The following is a 17342-nucleotide window of genomic DNA, read 5'->3' as shown; positions in this document are numbered from 1 at the left end:
TAAATTTTTTTGAATGGGCAGACTTTGTGATATATACAGAAGCACCTACTTGTAATGATAACATTTTTGGGAAAATAATAACTTTTGTTAACAAATTTTTGGGAAAACGCTTTAGTGCCAAAGCTGATATACTTTTAGGCGAACCAGTACTCCAAAAAACTGGTCAATATGTTCTTCTTTTAACTTTTGGCCTTCAGATAACTTTAAATTAATAAAAATAAAATTACTATTTTTGAAATAATTATCCGAGAATTTTTTGAATAATTACGTAAAAAGCCAAATGATTTTGTGCAAATTTATCCACTCTCGGTGTCATCTTTTTTAAAGTTTCCTTACAGATATTTAATATAACTCTTTAAACTTCTATTTTCAACTTCCGAGTCGGTGTAATCAGTTTGCGTCCCAACCAAAACCAGATCTTTGTAATTAATATGTTCTCCTTTATGTTAAAAAAAATGGATACGAGTTCTTTAAATTGTTGGTTATTGAATTATACTATCTTCATTACCATTTGGTTAAACATTGCTCAGCAAATCATGTGTTTCCATTATAAATTATCTGGAATGGGGGGCTGTTTCTTCCATACTAATACTACCTGATGAATAATCATGAAATCCTTAAGGTGTTTTCAATATTTTCCCTTGAACTAGGTCGTTGATGAAACCTTGATGAAACCCGCATACTCTACTTCCTAATGGTAATCAAGAGCAAGGCTTAATGTGAAAATAAGCATTCCGCAATTTTTAGGGCTAATTTGTAAACCTACCTGCCTTTGATCTCTTTCAACTGAACGTTGTTTACTTTTTACGTCGTAATTTTACTTTAACCACTAACAACACAACATACAACCATTTTAAATTAATTATTGAAAATAGTACCGTATAGCTTCTACGTTAAATAACATTACAAACATTTTAAAATGGCGGAATTTTATACATAAGTCGGTCTGCGCAGAATCAGTTTATTTCCCCTTTTACCCCCATACTACGGTCGAAGTGGCTTATAAGCTGGGAAAATTTCTAACGAAGTTCGCTCCTATCTTGGCTAATGGTATGCCCGGTATGCCGGTATGCTTTTTAGTAGCTGCCTGAAAAATTTGCATATGTTAAAGTTACTGGACTGATGGAAGCTTCAGTGTTTTCAGATCGAAATTGAAGGGAAGTTGCCTTTAATTAGTTTTATAAGTCTTATGTTCACCCACTGAATATGTTAACGAGTGAAAAAATTTCATTAAGCAAACCTTTATTATATTTGAGTTTGAAATTTTGGTATCCATCATCGTGTATAACCATCACTTTAAAAACCTTGTGCAGGGTACTAATAATGGAGATAAATATTTCTTGGTTCAGTTTATGTGATGATTCTGAGTGAAACATTTGCATATGTTAAAGTTATTGGATTGAAGGAAACTTCAGTGTTTTCAGGGGGAAATTTAAGGGAAGTTGCCTTTAAATATAGTTGAAAGTTATCTTTTTAAGTCTGTGCACTTCACCCATGGAATATGTTAGGAAGTGAAAAAATTTCATTTAGCAAGTGTTATCGTATATTTTCATTACCAGGGATGAATACGTTTTAATATTTTAATAGAAGTTTAATATAACAAAAGATATATATGGCGCGTACAACCGCGCTATCTTTGGCAATCAAGAACCGAATGAATCCCTATCAGCGTCACTCGTGCCAAGTCGTGAATTCGAAAAAAGGGGAAGGGGAATTCAAAATGAAAAAGTAGTGGTCATCCGTTGGTTTGTTTATGGAATAGGTATCGCCATCTATCGTAGCTAACATTCGACCATTCCTGACTAACTAAATCTCCTGATTTACAAATTAATGTTAAATAATAGCTTTGGTTACAAATAATTTTTTTGCATCGACTTAATACAAAACAATTTTTAAATAAACATTACGAGTAAATTCTGTCACCTTTACTTTAGGCATACATCAGAATTAATTAAATTCGTTTAACAACATAGTCCTTTAGATAAGCCGGTAATTTCGTAGTGCGACTAGCACGTCTTGGCTTCTTTTCCTCGGTGTCGTAGTTATCCTTCGGGAAAGACTCTGCTAGTGATGGCTGTGTATCATCGGTAGATGTATCCACGGTCGGTGAGTCGTCGGCTTCAGAATCCGGTTCGTTCGCTTTGTCATTGTCGATTATTAGAAACCTTTTCAATTTGTCTACAGGAGCGGTATTCCTGTAAAACTTATTGGATCGCTGATTCTCCGGTAGATCTTCAATTACGAATCTATCGCAGTTTAAACGTTTTTTGACCACGTAAGGGCCACGGTATAGTCCAGTTGCGTGTGGTGGTCTCTCGACTACGACTAGATCTCCTGGTTCGTAGACGTCAGCTTTCGTTCTTTTGATGTTGTAGCGTTGTCGCTGCTTCCCCTGATCGGTAAGGATCGCTTGAATAGCTGTCTCTCTGCGTTTTTGAATACTCTCTGATAACGTGTCTTGAACCAAATCGTGATTAGGATTTCGAGACTTAAAATTGAAAAGCAATGAAAATGGAGTGCTTTTCATGGCGCTGTGGTACGTGTTGTTGATGCCCCTTTGAATTTCGTGTAGATGGACATCCCAATCCCGTTCATCTTCTCTAATACACATGCTAGCAATTGCTGGCGTTAATTGTCTGTTTACTCGCTCGATCTGTCCGTTTCCGCGGGGAGTTGCAGTAGCGTTTACGATGTGTTTGACGTTAGATTTTCGGCAAAGCTCCTTGATTGCGCGTCCGGTATAAGAAGTACCTTGATCAGTGATCAGTCGAGCCGGTGCTCCAAATAAGCCGATAAGTTCTGCCAAAAAACGTTTAGTGGCGTTCATACCCGTGTCGCGGACTGCTCGTAAAATTGTGTACTTTGTGAATCCGTCAATCGCTGCGATTACAAAGGCGTTTCCTTTCACGCTACGTACGAAGGGACCCAAATGATCCATATGGATGGTATGAAACGGAATTCCCACTTTGTCAATAGAATGTAGCATCCCTTGTTGTTTTCCCGTCGGGTGCTTATGGAACAGACATTCCAAGCATGCCGACACGTAACGACGAACGTATCTTCTAAGTCGAGGAAACCAATAGGTCCCCGCTACTTTTTTACAAGTCTTATCGATGCCTACATGACTTATGTCATCATGACAATTCTTTACAATTCTCCATCGAGCTGCGTCTGGTACGGTCCAAACCAATTTTGGTTCTTCGTTTTCCTTGGTAGGTATTTTTCGAAATACTCTTCCTTTTTTCAGGATGTACTCGTCCTTGATTCGTGACTCTTCTTTGGTGAGTTTTCCCGATTTCATAAGTTGTTCTTTTAAGTAGCGTAGTTTAGGATCGCTCAACTGAGCAGCTGTGAGCCAATCTTCCGTTTGAACTTCGGTGTGCATTACGGTAAGGCCATTCGCTATTTCCATATCTTCGGGATCGTCCAAGGGTGCTCTACTGAGGGCATCTGCGTGTGCCATCCGTTCTCCTGGCCTGTGCGTCACTTCGAAATCAAACTCCTGGATTCGCAACCACCAGCGACCAATTCGAGGTACAAGGTGCTTTTTGGACAATGTCGATCTTACGGAGCTACAATCGGTGACTACTGTAAACTTCAATCCTATCAGAAAAATTCTGAACTTCTCTAAACCCCATACTACGGCTAGAGTCTCCAATTCGCTCGAGTGGTAACGTGTCTCTTCACGTGTGGTTTTTCTACTTGCGTAGCAGACTGGGTGCATCAAACGATCGTCGGCGTTTTCCTTTTGAAGAAGAATTGCACTTCGGTTATAGCTTCTGGATTGTACAAAGCTAGTACTGGACGTTCGGTTAGGAGTCGCTTGAGGTTTTCGAATGCGACTTGTTGTTCGTCGCCCCATACCCACTCGACATCGTTTCGTATGAGTCGTGATAGAGGTTCCGCTTCTACCGTCGGATGTCATGTATGTTTTGTGGTCGTGGATATTCCTTTACGCATTGAATTTTTCGTTCCCCGGGTCGAATTCCTTTTTCGCTAATGTCGAATCCGAGATAATCGATGTTCGATTGAAGAAAGTAACACTTCTTCAGATTTAGAGTGAGGTTGGCACGTCGAAAAACCTTTAAAACATCTTCTAGGTGTTCCATACCTTGGTCTTCGTCAATCGAAGGAATAAGCACATCGTCTAGATATGTGAGTGCTATGGCGTATCTGAGCGGACCGAGAATGGCGTTCATCATTCGTTGGAAGACGGCAGGACCATTCGTAAGCCCAAAAGGTAGACGTAAAAACTGATAATGTCCGTCAGGTGTACAAAATGCCGTTTTCGGTTGAGATTCTTCCGCTACATGAATTTGATAATAACCTGAAGTTAAATCATAGCTCGTAAAGTACTTGTTTCCTCTTAGTCGCTCCAATTGATCATCGATCAATGGTAAGGGAAAAGCATCCTTTTTCGTAATTCGATTTAACGCTCGGAAGTCAACGCAGAGTCGTTCATCGCCGGTCTTTTTCTTGATAATTAGTATCGGGCTGGAATACGGAGAATTCGATTCGGTAATAATTCCAGCATCCAGTAATTCGTCAATTTTTGTTCGAACTTTTTCTCGTTCAGCGTAAGATAGACGGTACGGTCGATATGTGATAGGCGTTGTCGTCGTTAACTCGATATTCATTTGCGCTTGATCAGTCTTTCCGAGTTCGTGCAGATTATCAGCGAAACAATCGCGATATTCGTTTAATTTCTTGTATAATCGTTCTTTCGTTTTCAGCGATAAATTAGGATCAACGTTAATCTCATCGACTTGGATCGGTCTTATGTACTGACGTTCAACTCGAAGTACTGTTTTGTTGTGATCGATAGGCGCAGCTTGACAGGGCGTAGCTCTTACTAGCGTTGGGCCTTCTTTGATTGTTAGTTCGCTACCTGATACGTTTACAACTGGTAGCGTGACGTGTCCGTATTTTACCTTGTACACTCCTCTAGGAATGCAATAGTCGGTGTCGTGGAACGCTCGAGATTTTCCATCGATAAAAATATCTTGCTCATATGTTGGGAATTTGTCGTCGTTGGTTATCAAATCGATCAACCCTACAAAATGAGGAGGTATAACGGTGGCGTTTTTGGCCCATAATTTGACTGGTTCCGATGGTAGGTTGGGAATTTGCATTTTCAGAAGTTGATCGTCTTCTTCTGGTGTTACGTGTTCTTCTTGAAACAACCGTAGAGTGTTTTGACGTTTCACCACGGTCACGTTTGGAAGTTCCGTAAGAGGTTGGCCAATAAGTTAAGAAATGTCTTGAGATTCGTCTGGAACCACGAAGACTTCAACGTCGGCCTTCACTTGGTCAACTTCAATTCTAGCCTTAGTAACGCCTTTAGGCTTCGTTTTCCCGGCGCCGTAGCCACCGATTACGCAAGTTGGTTCAACGGCGTCGTATCGTGATAGGATTTGCGCAGCGTCGCTTTCTCTGATGAGTATGCATTTGCATAGGTGGGGTGGCGGAGTGGTTAGCACTTTCTCCTCGCAGCAAGAGGGGCCGGGTTCGATCCCAACTTGTGGCACTGGGTGAAAACTCGGAACAACTCCTTCTGCGTTGAGTTTGCAAGTTCTCTTCCCACTGGTTTAAGGGGTTTTCCCCCGAGTTCTTCTTCCCCTTCCATAAAAATTTGTCGAGGTTAACGGAAATAGTTAGTGTAGGGAGCTCTTGGCTCGATCTCGTGGCATGCAGGGCTTGCTACCACCCTCCTACGCATTGTAACCCGACCACCTGATTAAGGGCTTCAAAAGTCGCATGATGACTTAGGCCTAAGGTGGTGCCTTGGGTATTAGCCTAGCTGATTTTTATTATTACCCTGGTCAATGTAAGATTTAACGTGGTGACCATTTATGACAGCGTCCTTGAAAAACTTTTCGTTAGCATCTCGATTTGTCGCTTCGGTAGCTTCGTTTACGGTGTGCGCTACATGCTTTGTTGACGTCGTCTTAATCGTATCCTTCCTTTCGTTGTTGCAATCTTTTGAAACGTGTCCGGTACGATGGCATTTTTCGAATCTCGGTTTTCGCTGTGGTTTTGAACAGTCTTTAGACATGTGGCCGTAAGTACTGCAATTGAAACACAGTGCTTCTCCTTTTTCGTTGAAACGCGGCTTGAACGATTTGTTTTTCTCGATGTTTTTCTTCTGTTCTTTGTAATCATTTTGCGACTGTGATTCGTTGCCGTTATTTGATGGCTGTAGTACGCGATCATGATTCTGCCGCTTCTTGTTACCTTCCGGTTCAGTTAACTCCAATCTCGTTTCCAGTTGCTTCATGCATTGTAATAATTCCGGAGGACTTTTAAACTCACGTACGCTCAATGCCGTTATAAGCGCTGGATCCTTTAAACCCGTGATTAAATATACTGTAATATTATTACTCGGGTGTGGGTTTAAATGAGCTTAAAACATTTAACTCTCTCCAAACTTTATTCTTATTCCAACAGTAAAAAATATCATAACATCCCTTTTTATATTTCAAAACACAACTGCCGCATTTTTCAAAAACAAAAGAGCATGCGCTCAAAACTTAACCACGTTTTACATAAATCCACACGCGCCGATCTCCCTATAAAAATCAAACCTCCTCGTTAATAAAATTTCGATAACAAGCCAATTCGAATATAACAATAATATTTTACACATCTCTCCCCTAACGACAAAACACGTCCTCGTTAATAAAATTTCGATAACAAGCCAATTCGAATATAACAATAATATTTTACACATCTCTCCCCTAACGACAAAACACGTCCTCGTGTTTATTTTTTTTTAAACTAATACAAGGCATATTCGTTTAGCGATGTGTTAGGTCTACGTGCTCTTTGTGGACGATTAGATAAAGCATCTTCGGTATTGTCTTCCACCAGTATTTCGTTGGTGGAAATAGTGATTTGGGGGTGTCTAACTTTTATTTCGTTTCCGGGGTATCGTGTACCTCTTTATTTTCCTTGAACGCATTTTCATTACATTTCTTTGACAGAACTGGTGTGTAACATTTCTTGAGACGGTTATGATGGACAACGAAATCTTTAGAATCTTCATCGCGAGTTATTTTATAATTAACTTGTCCAATTCGTTCAACTATTGTGAATGGTCCCGTCCAAGGTTGCAAAAATTTCCGACTCGTCCCAGGTGGACAATACGGGTTAAATAGCCAGACGCGGTCTTGGACATCAAATGGCTTAAATTTCACGTTTTTATCGTATTGCTCTTTTTGATACGTCTGTTTTTTCTGAATGTTACTAGTTACTCTAGCGTTTATTTTGTTCATTTCATTCTCAATCTGTCTTAGATATTCTTGAGCCGAAGAATTGTTTTTCTCTTCTAAATCTAGAATTGTGTTTTGTGGTAGTGTAACGTCTCTACCTGTCGCTAGTTTGTAAGGCGTGACTCCGGTTGAACTGTGAATACTACCTCTGATTGACATTAGCATATACGGTAACCAATCGTCCCAATCGGTTTGATTTTCCGAAACGTAAATGGTCAGCTTTTCTTCGAGGGTACGATTCTGGCGTTCGCTTAATCCATCACTCTGGGGATGGTAGGGTGATGTTCGCTGTCGTTTAATTCCCAATTTCCTGCAAAACTCTTGAAAGGTTTCAGAATCAAAATTTCGTCCTTGATCAGTTATGATGAAATGTGGAATTCCCCAGGTAGCCACGTAATTTAACAGCGCCATTATAATTGTTTCAGTTTTCTGATCTGGCAAGGCAATCGCTTCTGGCCATTTAGTGAAATAGTCCGTAATAGTTAGAATATATTTGTTTCCACGTTCAGTAGTGACCAATGGTCCAATGACGTCAACTCCCACTTTTTCAAACGGCCGACCGATAGGAACGGTCATTAAAGGAGCGACTTCGTAGTGATGGGGTGGTTTCGTTTTGGCGCAAGGAACGCATTCTCTACACCAGGTCGTAACATCTTCGGCCATTAGGGGCCACCAATATGTTTGTTGCACAGCCTTCAAAGTCTTTTCAATGCCGCGGTGTCCAGACGTGGGTTCATTGTGATAATAGTGTAAAAATTCGGGAATCATGAATGTCGGTACTACAACTTGTGAGTTGGCTGCATTCTTTTTCTTACGGTATAATACGCCATTTTCAATATAGAGAATTCTTGCATTTTTCCATAGCGACAAGTATCTTCGATTCACTTCTCCGTTTAATTCTAGCGAGCTGGTTTTTATTTTGGTCGTCAAAACTTGTGTAATTTTCTTAATCGCTTCATCTCGTTGTTGTAAGTTCGCGAATTCCGCTAAGCTATACAGGGGTTCGTAACCGAATTCAGCGCTGGCAAGATGGTGATCGGTATCACTTTCAAGCTCATCGTTAGGTTGATTTGTCATTCGTGAGAGAGCATCAACGTTACCGTGCTTCTTCCCACACCTGTATTGAATTTCGTAATCGTATTCTTCGAGTTTTAGGATCCACCTGGCGAATTTTCCTCTGGGCTCTTTCATGTTTCGAAGCCAGACGAGTGGATTGTGGTCGCTGATGATTATAAAGTGTCTACCGAACAGATAAGGGCGAAATTTTTCCACACCTTCGATTACAGCCAACATTTCGTGCTCGACTGTTGAATAGTTTCTTTCGCTTTTGTGCAGAGTTCGACTGTCGTAAGATATGACTGTCTCGTTCCCATTTTGAATTTGTGACAAAATAAATCCAATACCCGAACCGGAAGCGTCCGTCTCAACTCTAAATTGCTCTTTAAAATTAGCGTACCCCAAAATAGGTGGCGATGTCAAACGGGTCTTCAAAGTTTTAAACGCTTCGTCACAGGAGTCTGTCCATTGGAACTGAGTTTTTGGTTTCAATAGCGCGTGAAGTGGTGAGGCGACACTAGCAAAGTTCTTAACAAATCTTCTATAATATGACGCTAGTCCTAAAAATGACTGTATTTCGTTAGTTGTACGTGGTACCGGCCAGTCCAAAACTTTCCGAATGTTCTTCTTGTTCGGACTTATTCCTTCGCCAGACACCACGTGACCAAGATATTCCAGTTCTTCTTGGCAGAAGTTACATTTTTGGGGATTCATTTTAATTCCAGCGTCTCGAAGACGAAAAAAAACCTTTTCAAGTCTTTCCAAATGCTCCGAAAAAGTTGACGAAAACACAATTATGTCGTCCAAATAAATAAGACAAACTTCCCACTGAAGTCCTCTAAATACACAGTCCATGAGTCTCTGAAAAGTACTTGGGGCGTTGGTCAAGCCAAAAGGCATTTTATTGAACTCAAATAGTCCTTGTTGCGTAATAAATCCAGTTTTCTCTCTTCCGTCGGGATGAACTTCAATCTGCCAGTATCCAGAGGCGAGATCCAAAGTAGTAAATAAATTAGCTCCAGACAGATAATCCAATGTATCGTTTATTCTCGGAAGAGGATACGCGTCCTTTTTCGTGACGTCATTCAACGCCCGATAGTCCACGCAAAATCTCCAGCTGTTATCCTTTTTTTTTACTAATACGATTGGAGCAGCCCAGGGACTAGAACTAGGAGATATGACTTTATGTTCTAACATTTGTTTTAGCTGGGTATTAACTATTTCCTTTTGCGAGTTTGGAATTCGGTACGGTCGTTTTTTAATCGGGGGAGCATCGCCGGTATTTATTCGATGTTGAACGCCTTTAGCTAATCCCAAATCAAATTGATCTTTAGCGAATAAATCTTCATTTTTTGAAAGAAAGTCTTGTAGAAGTGCCTTTTCAATTGTTGATATTGGACATTTGTTTAGGTTAAACTTATCTAATGATAACGAGAATTCCGATTTTCCGAACGAACCATTTACTCGTTCTTCCTCAACATCTTTTACTTCATGTAGTGTACCAATTACGCAATCGCGGAAGAGAGTCGTTGGTGAATTTCCTGTATTAAGCAATCTGACGTAAAGAGCACCTCCTTTTGTGTCAACTAGTGATCGTCCCAAAGCTAGAGTATTTGATTGACGAAATCCTTCTACTGGTTCGATAAGGCCGATCGACATCTTAGGAGTTATTTCACCCTGGATTTTTCCACGTACGATCGATTCGTGCTGAGCCGGTATTTCAACATTTTGGTCCAGCGTAACGCGACATACAACTGGGTCACTCGAGTGTTGTGATCGAATCAAAGGCAAAATAGTATCGCCAATTTTTAGAACTTTTTCGTTGAACTTGAGAACGGCTCCTAAATTCTCTAGTATATCACATCCTATAACGCAGTCGTTAACTAATCCATCCGCTATGTATACTTCCCATCGTTTTTTAGATCCTCCAAATTCGAATTCCACTTCAGCGATTCCTCGTACTTGTATAGCTTCGCCGGTTATAGAGTATAATTTCGGTTGACTTTCCGCGGGTGTAATCGCGTCAGGAATTCCCAAGTCACGCGCCATCGATCCTCGAATAATAGTGATGGAAGAGCCGCTATCCACAAGACCCGATGACTTAACTCCGTTAATCTTTACAGAAATGTAATACGTTACTCCGTCGCGACCCTTAATTTGCCCAGCTTGGTTTCTACTATTTATTTGAGTTCTTCCATCCTGAGAAGCAATTTGGTCCGTACCGCTCGAAAAATTACCACGGAATCTCCGGTTCCGGTTCTCGTCCGCTTGACGTTTAAAACAGTCACGCTGAAAGTGTCCTTTTCTCCCACAATAGTAACAAGTTGGTCTTGAATCGGGTTGTTGATATTGGGCTTGCCAGTTAGGTTGAGCTTGACTAAACTGCGCCGCTGCTTCATAGTGATTCTGACGATCTCGTGGAGGGTGAAAGTCTGACGCGCAGGCGTTCAATTCTCGACGAGTTGAACCCGCTTCTTGGTGGTACTTTTGTAAACGTAACTCCGCTAATTCGACAGCTAACTTTGAGACTGTTTCTTTTAACGCTTCGACATCATTGTTAGTATTTTTTGTCAATTGCACTGTTTCGAGGACTCCGTCACTCGTTCCTTGTGAGGCTCTGAGGCAACGGTTGGAAGAACGAGATTCGTTTCTACGTAATTCGTTTAGGGCTTCAAACCTTTTCGCTATTGACAGAGCTTCAGTCAATGTATTTGGATTAGCTTGAAATACCCGATCTTGTAATTCCGGCTGTAAACCATATAAAAATTGTTCGAGTATCAACGTATCATAAGCGACTGCTCCTAGGCCTGGCATGGCTCTTTCAACTAATCTCCGTAAGTCTTGACAAAAATCATCGAGATGTTCTCTAGGTTGTTGAAATCTTGCCCGAAAACCTGCCACGTACACTCGTTGTCGTTCCGGTTGTACGAAAGCTTCTTTTAACGCGTTTATAAGGTGATCATACGTGTCCTTCTGATTCGGAGCTAAAGCGTCGTAGGTATTGAAGGCTCGTCTCGTAAGTAATGTAGGTAGAATTCGTTTCTTTCTGTCGTCGTTCCAATCGTTAGCGATAGCGCACACTTCAAAATATTTCAGCCAGGTTCCGAAATCACCGTCACCATCGTACTTCTCTGGAGTAGCGGTGACACTTGACCGATGAATTGGTTCCGGGTCTGGTTGTCGTCGATGAGGCATATTTGATATATATTCTTTGTTTTACTTTCTGTAGTTTCCAATAATAACAAGCGATATCCCACTTCTGCCACCAATATGTAATATTATTACTCGGGTGTGGGTTTAAATGAGCTTAAAACATTTAACTCTCTCCAAACTTTATTCTTATTCCAACAGTAAAAAATATCATAACATCCCTTTTTATATTTCAAAACACAACTGCCGCATTTTTCAAAAACAAAAGAGCATGCGCTCAAAACTTAACCACGTTTTACATAAATCCACACGCGCCGATCTCCCTATAAAAATCAAACCTCCTCGTTAATAAAATTTCGATAACAAGCCAATTCGAATATAACAATAATATTTTACACATCTCTCCCCTAACGACAAAACACGTCCTCGTTAATAAAATTTCGATAACAAGCCAATTCGAATATAACAATAATATGGCTGTAGTACGCGATCATGATTCTGCCGCTTCTTGTTACCTTCCGGTTCAGTTAACTCCAATCTCGTTTCCAGTTGCTTCATGCATTGTAATAATTCCGGAGGACTTTTAAACTCACGTACGCTCAATGCCGTTATAAGCGCTGGATCCTTTAAACCCGTGATTAAATATACTATCATTGCTTCTTCGGTTAGACCACATAAACGTGCTTTAGCAATCTTGTCGTGATAGTATCGTTCTAGCGTTTCGCCAGGTTTTCTAAACCTTTGCTCCATTTCGCGGTGCAGCTTTTGAGTGTTCTTCGCGGGTGGAAACCATTTCTTTAATAAATCCTTCCATTCCGGCCAGGTATAAACGTTGGATTCTAGTCCCTCGAACTATATTTTTGCGGATCCTTTAAGCCGTGGTAAGGCGTTGTTAATGGTAATGCGATCAGACCATCCGTACATCGCGGCCATGTCATCCACTTTCTTGATCCACATCTCTGACGATTGATGAGGAGCGGACTCCGGATCGAAGTTTGGAATAATTTTACTAACGTCTCCCCATTGATGAAACGCGACGTTGTTTTGGTTTCCTGCTAAATGCTGCTGCTGCTGCATTGCCGCCATCGTAGCCGCTACCGCGCTCGTTACGGTGGTCTTTATCGCCTCTTCGAAAGCCCCTAAAGCTATGAAACCGGCTGCGGGGGGAGCGTCTTCGTTTTCTTCGTGATTGCTCGTGTTGTCTTCTTCCTGACTATCCGCCATTGTTTCCAATTTCTGATCGCTTTCGTTAGTTAGCCTCGTTTTCACTATAGTTTCGTTATCGTGGGTTGGTTTCGTAGAGTCTATTTTCCGTTGGGCTTTCATACAATTACGACAAAACGTTTTCGCATTTACTGTTTGATTAACTTTGCCTTTAGTTGACTCGTTTATTCTAGTACTACGTCTCACGTTGGTCAGATGGGAACATAACATGAGACATTCGTTGACCGTTTATATTTTTTTATTACACCGTGAAATTGGAGGAATATATTAACGTGACCTTGGCTTGCCCGTGTCGTAGATTTCTTTGTCTCGTTGAAATCAAATATGGCGTCGCCGCGTTGTCTTATTCCCCTCTAACAAAAGGCGAATTTTTCGTTGTTTAGCGTGCTCGTATTTTCATCTGATTCCCACTTCTGAGATGTTATCGTATATTTTCATTACCAGGGATGAAAACGTTTTAATATTTTAATAGAAGTTTAATATAACAAAAGATAAATATGGCGCGTACAACCGCGCTATCGTTGGCAATCAAGAACCGAATGAATCCCTATCAGCGTCACTCGTGCCAAGTCGTGAATTCTAAAAAAGGGGAAGGGGAATTCAAAATGAAAAAGTAGTGGTAATCCGTTGGTTTGTTTATGGAATAGGTATCGCCATCTATCGTAGCTAACACAAGCTTTTATTAAATTTTATTGGGAAATTTCGGTATCCACTCTGTATAATATATTTAAAAGCTCAAGCATTTTTTTCCAATTTCATTTTAACCATATCTTAAAACAAGCTTCCCTACGCATAACTGAACCAATAAATATTTATCTACGTTATTAGTACTCTACACAATTTTTTTAAAGTGATGGTTAAATCAGAATTAAAAAATTAATTATTTCACGTTTTATGTAAATGATATAGGGTGGATCCAAAATAAAATATTATTTAAAAGCTGAAGTAATTTTTTTTAAATTGAACACCATCACTTAAAAACAACCTGGCCCAAGTCCGAATAGCTGTGTTGGGTAATTCTAAGGTGGTTACATATTTTCTTTGATTCAATAATTGTAATTATGGGAAAAAAATTGCATATAATAAAGTTATCGCATTAAAAGAAGTTTCAGTGTTTTCATAGTGAAATGTAAGGGAAGTTGGCTTTAAATATTGTGGAAAATTATCTTTTTTAGTCTGTGTGACCATTGGGTATGGTAGCAGATGACAAATTTTATTTACTTAAGTTAATACTGTAATATATGATTTTTTTAACCCAGAATCATATTTAAGAAAGATATTTAAGCACTTCATTATTTTAAAAAGTTGGCGAAATGAAAATTATACACCTGCTACCATATTCAATGGGTGAATATACACAAACTAATAATGTTTATTTTCAGCTACATTTAAAGGAAATTTTTTTATTTCACTGCGATAACTTTAATATGCAAGTTTTTTTGCCCTAAATCTCAATTATGGAATCCAAAAATATTTAACCACCCTTTTATTACATTACATAGTTATTTTGACTTATTTTAAAATTTAAGTTATTACCTCTCCGAGGGGACAAAGTCCCCTAGGAGGGGTTATACAACGACCGTGTCTGTCTGTGGGTCGGTCTGTGGGTCGGTCTGTGGGTGGGTCTGTCTGTCTGTCAGGACTGCGGACGCGTTCGCATTTTCGGTGCAAAGTGTAATCACTGCGTACGCAGTTTCTCAAAGGGTTGGCAAAACCACCGTGTGACGGTGAGCGTTAACGGATGCATTTGCGGTTTGGTTTGGATGGTGTTTTTTCGCTCACCGTCGTGACGGTTTGGTGTATTACGGTTTTTGTAATGGTTATGCGTAGGTTGTGAGTGTTGAATTTGTTGTGTTTGTGTTCTGATGGATGTGCATGTTGAGTCTGTTGTGTTTATATGGGCGTTTTCTCTCCAACTTCTTCTTAATGACTTTGGGACGGACCGAGTGCTGAGTGTAATGCTACCTCTCAACGTCCAATGGCAGGGTTTCCACCAGTTGTACACGGTATTCGTCTTAGTATCAATTTGCGATCGCATCGGGCGGGATTTGAACCCGAGACCTCCTGATTGACAGGCGGACGTTCTACCACAGAACCACCGACACTTGTTACGCCTTATTGAAAATTAGACCTTCAGCTTTATCGGAAGCGTATTTAATAGAGTACGAAATTTTGGTTTAATTGAAATAGAATTGAAATTGAAATTATTGCATCGAAGAAATTCTAATTTAGCGTTTCTCTATTGATTAAAAACAAATGCGCCACCCAGGTTTCGAACCCAGACCATTCGGCTTGGCAGTCGAGCGCTCTACCACAGAACCACCGATAGCTGCTTAGATTCACTGAAATTAAGACAGGCATCGTAAGCATAATAGGTAATAAAGTCTTTTTTTATTAATGAATTTATGAAGGCCTAATCTGGTATTTTTTAAAGGTTAAATCTTGTTTTAGCGCAGTCAGCCGAGATTAGAGGGTTAAAGGGTAGACCCTGTGGGTGGTCCACTTTCTTAACGACCTATATATAGTTCTGTTAATTCAAAGGAGATAATTTAACGTTAATTGCTTTAAGAGGTGGCGGTTAGTCAAGTGGCTCTCTGTGCTTTGTTGATGGTAAGGTTTTTGCTTCTTGTAAATACATTTGGTGTGGATATTTGGATATCTACGATTTCTAACGCAGTCAATGATTTCTTGGGTGTGCGAGTCATTATATGATATTGGAAATTGGACGGCATTGGTCTTTTTCATGTGGTATGCGTCACAACGTCAACAGGAAGTGAACGAGTCGTCCACTACCAGATATCTACGGTATCTTCATCAAGGGCGAGTGTTGAAATAAAATGAGCGTTAAAGATGCGGCAAGTATTTCGTAAGCGAGTAATTCCAAAAAGCCTCTGTAGATATTTCTTTCATTAAAATTTGCTTCGTATTATATTTAACTGATAAACTTGTTCTGTAAAAGGGTTTAATTCAATTGTGCATTGCTATAGTACGTCTAACTTACTGTTGTAACTACTTAACTTATGATATTCTGAATAAATTAAAATTGGTCGTTTCGTCTCAATTATTTTAATTATAATTAAAATTTTATACCGGGCGGGATAGAAATGGGTTAATATTTTTAACAAATAACTCTAAATTGCGGAGATATATCTTTAAGGGTTTATCGAGAAATTAATACCACTAGGGACAATTCTACCGAGGAGAGGTATATTTTGGCTTGCCAACTTGTTGTTTTAACACCTCTTAAAAACCACCTTGCCCAAGTCTTGAAGTATGGGATTACATTTCTTTTATTCAATTAATGTCATTCTGGGTGAAATGTAAAAAAAGTTGCCTTTAAATATCTTCAAAAATTATCTTTCTTTGTCTGTGGTCACCCATTGAGTAAGCTAGGTGAAAAAAAATCCATTTAGATCCCTTTTTAAAATTGAGTTTGAAATTTGGTTATCCATTTAAACTTTTTTCTAAAAAAATTGCAATTGCAATTGTATTTTAATAACTACCGTTGAAAGAACCTAAAATCTTAATGACTATGCTTAATGTGCATATATATGTTTTTGGTTCAATAATTGTGATTTCCAGTTATTAAAATTATTATATTGTTTAGCGGCAGTACCCTCGTAGAAGACATTGAACACTGCTCAAGAGTTTCAAATTGAAAAATATTTTGGCTGAATTTATTAAAATCAAGATTGAGAAACTGAAACAGCTGGATTTGAGTAAAGTTTCATCTCGAGTATCTCCAACAATGGCAAACAGACAAGAAAGCTGAAACTGATAATTTCAAAAAACATCAAATGTTAAAATAAATTAAAGGTTTATGTTTTTTTCTGCCTGTTACCCTTTAAACACAATCCTCTGATGTCATTTATTTCAAATTATAAATTTTTTCAATCACTCTGTTCGGATGTTGTGATTTTGGCACTTAATTTCATTGTTCTTAAAATCGATAATAATCAAAAGGGGTTTTTAGCGAAAACGGCCAAATTATTTTTACAGCTTTTTTGATAAAGGTGCTACGACAATTTCACTCGCATTTTTGAAACCAGAGTGGTTCATACATATTAATAATAATAAAAAATTATAATCAGCTAGGCTTATACCCAAGGCACCTCCTTAGGCTGAAGTCACCAAGCGACTTTTGAAGCCATTAATTAATAAACTTCCTAACATAACGGCCAAAAATAACTAACTTAAAAATGCTTATAAACTTAAAGTTAGCCAGGTTTACCCCGAAACAGGATAAGGCCAGATACTTTCTTAGGCAGTTCATTAAATTGCATGGTAAAGATATAGCAAAATTTGTCAATCACTTTATTGTAACCTTCGAATCTAAAAACTTTTTTTTAACGAATCTACTCAAACCGCAGAAGTAAAAGAATAATTTTTTTTCCCACTCTCTCAGTATCACTAGTCCTTTTAGTTGCTTATTTTATTTCAATGGAAGTTATATATGCAAATATCTCCCTTTGCTAATCCCTCTCTATTAATTATAATATAATTGGATTGACTGAAACCTGGTACCGTAATAGTATTTACCATCATCTTTCAAATTACACGTATTTTGGTATCGGAGGAGGTGTCGGGTTCTACTGTGATAAAATTATTCCAATTACTCCAGTCCAAAACCTCTGTTTATTT

The sequence above is a fragment of the Leiobunum rupestre genome, chromosome 9 (assembly GCF_980474605.1).
Source record: "Leiobunum rupestre chromosome 9, qqLeiRupe1.1.hap1, whole genome shotgun sequence".
NCBI classification, from domain to species: Eukaryota; Metazoa; Arthropoda; class Arachnida; order Opiliones; family Sclerosomatidae; genus Leiobunum; species Leiobunum rupestre.
This window is presented reverse-complemented; position numbering follows the sequence as displayed.